Here is a 4,447-nt window from a genome sequence, read left to right as displayed (position 1 = left end):
GGAGAACAGGGAAGGTGTTTTGGTGAGAGACCAGTAGCTTTAGCTTAGATATACACACGTTAACAAACGATATGTAATCAGGCTAAAGCAAAGCTAATATTGGTCATCGACGAGTATTGATATACTTACCCGTAATAGAAACTAATAATCTTTAATCAAGCGCGTCAAACGCGTTAATATCCGACACTAACCTGACGTGATATAGCGGTTTCTCATCAAATCAGGAAAGAGAGAGAGGGACATAAACACCTTTGTGTTTCATTATATTCCTGTGTGGGAAACCCTTACCTTCATGTGTTGTGTCAGTCATTAGTAGACAGTTTACAGAGGAAGAGTGACTTTATAAAGGTTTTGAATGGCCCCATTTTGGTGACAATCAATAAACAATAATCACAATCACAAATTGTCTTACTGTGTAAAAACCTGTTTATGAAATTTACATCACATATATATCAAGCAGATCTGCATTTATGGTTAATTCAATTCAGTTTCACTAAATCAAACTCAAAACAACATTGCAACTGTTATATATATATATATATATATACTGTTATATATATATATATATATATATATATACACACACACACACACACACATATACACATATATATATATATATATATATATATATACATATATATATAACAAATGTAGATGTACCAAACATATACTTCTGAAACAAAAATATACCATCTGACCCATTTAAAAACATTGAACAATCTTTCAGTGTGGGTATCACACTAATGTGTTGTTAACATGTTAAATAGTGAATGCTGTGCTTGATACACGCCAGCAGCTTCATCTTGTTGATCCTCTGGAGGGATCTGGAACGGGAAGCAGGTGTAGAGGAAGACAAGACAGTGCTGCGTTCTCGTAGAGCCTTTGGTGACCTGCAGTATTCCACTATCATTCATTGCTGACCATGCTTTTCCACTTGGCCTCCATCACATCTGCATCTCCAACAGGAGTGGAAGCTGCAGTCCAGTAGAGGTGTTAATAACAGCTGGATCCACTACTTCAGATCTCCACACACCGTCATGTCTTGCAATGTGTCCCAGAGCCTTATAAACACACCACATGAGAATAAATTACCAATTAGTTGTGCAAAGAATGTCACTAAGCTGTAAATAGACCTGATGGTTACAATATTAACAGACTGAGGTTAACGTACCAGTTTTGCCTTCACAAATGGTAACGTTTTTACACGGTTTTATTATATTGCTAATACTTACAAGCCGCGAACAAGCCTTACAAGAACAAAGACTGATCACTTCTCCAGAGAGCAGAGCCGGCACCAAGGGGGGCATTCACGGGCCGAACGAGTTACTATGTGCCCCCTTTCCATCCTCTTCCCTCCTTGCTGAATGTGGTCATTTGTGAAAGCGAAAGTGAAACCAAAAAAAAAAACAACGTCCATAAGAAAGCGGTTGACTATTATGACATGTAGGCATTTTTATATTAATGTACACAATAATATTTTTTTACATTGTAATCCTTTCATTTTTAATATTTGTCGTGTGTTTGTGCTGCTGCGCATCCCTGTGTGTGTAATAAGCAGAGTGTGCATTGCGCACCTGCCTATAGGTGCATATTACTAACGTGCTTGAAGGATCTGATGATCCTCAAATGCAAACTGTGTGTGCTTTGCCTCAGAGCAACCATACATTTGTGTTGTGTTTTGCTTTCTTTTTATATATTCTTAATTTATTCTTTATTTATTTATTCATCTATAATCATTAATTTCATTATTTTATTATTCCATTTAATCATATAATCATTTATAATAATAATTATAGTCATTTCTGTATTAATTTTATTGATTCATTAATTGATTAGTCCTTTTTATCGTCATTACTTCCGTCTCCTGCTTTTGCTCTTCACTTTCATTGGCTTTTTCCTCAGTCAACTTCTTGGCTGATAGAAGACTGTTAATAGTGTTGTTGGGTATTTTGGGTACCAGACAAGACCTCCCGTTAACAGGGTTTGGGTATTAGACTCCTCTGCTGACGAGTTGTTCTGATACTGGACAAACTGATATTTTCTGACAGGATCTGGCGTCCGGGGCTGGATCTTATTTGTCTAGGCATGGAGACAGCGATCTAACACGTTCTTTACATAACAAGAAAAATATTGTGTCATTGACTTTAGCGACAGGGTCATGGGCTGCCAAGGCTCACTGATGCATGTGGGGAGCGAAGGCCTGCCCATGTGGGGCACATGAGCATCAGAACTGCTTCATGGAGTAATGGAAGAAGGTGGCCTGGTCTGATGAATCATGTTTTCTTTTACATCACGTGGATGGCCGGGTGCGTGTGCATCACTTACCTGGGGAACACATGGCACTAGGATGCATTATGGGAAGAAGGCAAGCCGGCAGAGGCAGTGCGATGCTTTGGGCAATGTTCTGCTGTGAAACCTTGGGTCCTGCCATCCATGTGGATGATACTCTGACACATACCACCTACCTAAGCATTGTTGCAGAGTGAGGCTGTGGCCTCTTTCAGCAGGATAATGCGCCCTGCCACAAAGCAAAAATTGAATGGTTTGAGGAGCCTGAAGTGTAGCCAGATAAAGTAAACCAAATATACAGAAGTGTTTTATAAGCGCGTTACTTAAAAGTGTGCTATGCTGCATTGTTATATCTATGCACTCTAAAAAACGCTGGGTTGTTTTTTCAACCCAAATGCTGGGTTGAGACCGCTGGGTAAGAAAGTTGGGTTAATTTAACCCAATTTTGGGTTAAAACTGGACTTAATTTATAACCCAGCGGTGCTGGGTTAGGAACGCGGACTCGAGAGAGAGCAGGCACGTCGTGTCCACCGTACGTCAAAAAGTGCGAGGAGCGGCCATTTTCTCAGCGTCTGCAGATGGAAGCGAGTGAAGGACGATTTTCGGTAAGTAAAGATTAAAAAAATGTAAAATCATCATTCAATATGTGTGTCCGGGAGTATTTTAAGACTTGGAACGCGGGAAAAGTCAGAAAAGAGCTTTTATTGTAAAATACGCTGACGCAGTTTTCGCCTCAGAAATAGTCATAACGGCCTCTTCTACTGAACGGAAGAGATAGCTTTAGTACAACGTCTGTGAGTTTCATATGTCATATTTACACAAGATTTAGGTGTTAATAGAGGGTTATTAACCGATTTACATGTTAATTCGTAAACCTTTTTTTCCCGCTATTAAACTGAAAGTAGTTTCCTAAAGAAAACGGCGTCGTGTAATGAAGACTGGCTTAATTATTGTAAGGCTCATTAAGTTTTAATTGTTAAAAGTAATGTTTTGCATGTAATATTTCAGACTTGTTGAGCTTTGAGTCTTCATTGTGCCCGCGCTGGGAGTTAACAGCACAGAAGACCGCGTGTGAGAGGAGACGATCGGCTCAGCTTCTTCAGAAGAAACGGAAAGACGGTACAAGGCAAGTAAAGGTCATAATTCCGTATAATATCACCTTTTTTGACTATTAGTGAAAGAATGGTTGCATTTTTTAGAGACTGAAAGCCAGAGACATAGGAGAGCTTAATTTTTTCACGATTAATGTGAGTGATTTTTAGAAAATACATGTTTCTGTTGTCTTCTGCCTGTTTACTTCACCTTTTGATACAACAACAGTATGATGACTTGTTCACATTTTATTTAAACCATTGATGTCCGTTTTTTGCAGAACTCAACTTTGGGGCTAACACCACAGGAGCCTACTTGTGTGAGGAGGGGATTTTTCTGAGCTTTAGAAAAGAGGGAAAGGTGATTTAAGGCAAGTAAAGGTAATAATTTAATGTTATATTTTATTTAATTAATTAATTTATTTGTCTAAGAGTAAAAATATGTTTTATGTAGATGTTCAAAGATGTTCAAAGCCAGAATTATTTTTGATTGATACGAGCTATTTGTAGAAAATAAACTTTTGTCTTCTGCCTGTTTACTTAATATTTTGATGCAAAAATAGTATGATTACTTGTTCACATTTTAATTAAATAATTGATGTGCATATTTTTCATTGCAGAACTCAAACCAGCTCTGGAGTTAACGGCACAGAAGGCCGCGTGTGGGAGGAGGTGATCTCCTCAGCTTCTTCAGAAGAGAGGGAAAGACAGTATAAGGCAAGTAAAGGTCATAATGTCATAATTCCATATTATCTATTTTTCTGACTAGTAGTAAAAGAATGTTTACTTTTTTGTAGATGTTGAAAGCCGGAGACATAGGAGAGCTTCATTCTTTCAGGACTGATGTGAGTTATTTTTGAAAATACATGTTTCTGTTGTCTTCTGCCTGTTTGCTTCACATTTTGAACAGTATGATGACTTGTTCACATTTTATTTAAACCATTGGTGTCTGTGTTTTTCATTGCAGAACTCAAACCAACTTTGGAGTTAACAACACAGAAGCTCAAACCAACTTTGTTAACAACACAGAAGATGTGTGAGGAGGTGATATTCTCAGCTGCTTC

At 38.0% G+C, this 4,447-nt stretch overlaps 1 long non-coding RNA gene across 1 annotated transcript; it reads right to left on the bottom strand.

Moving 5' to 3' along the window:
* Nucleotides 1-682: 682 nt before the first annotated feature.
* Nucleotides 683-1,376, bottom strand: LOC127156289 (uncharacterized). Its single transcript, XR_007825718.1, has 2 exons — nucleotides 1,236-1,376; nucleotides 683-1,064 (listed from the first exon to the last, which is right to left on the bottom strand). It is a non-coding gene; the product is annotated as an uncharacterized LOC127156289 (long non-coding RNA).
* Between the last annotated feature and the right edge of the window lie 3,071 nt (nucleotides 1,377-4,447).

The sequence above is a fragment of the Labeo rohita genome, chromosome 25, assembly GCF_022985175.1.
Source record: "Labeo rohita strain BAU-BD-2019 chromosome 25, IGBB_LRoh.1.0, whole genome shotgun sequence".
In the NCBI taxonomy this organism is placed as follows: domain Eukaryota; kingdom Metazoa; phylum Chordata; class Actinopteri; order Cypriniformes; family Cyprinidae; genus Labeo; species Labeo rohita.
Note: the sequence above shows the minus strand (reverse complement) of the source record. Positions and strands in the feature narration are given on the sequence as shown.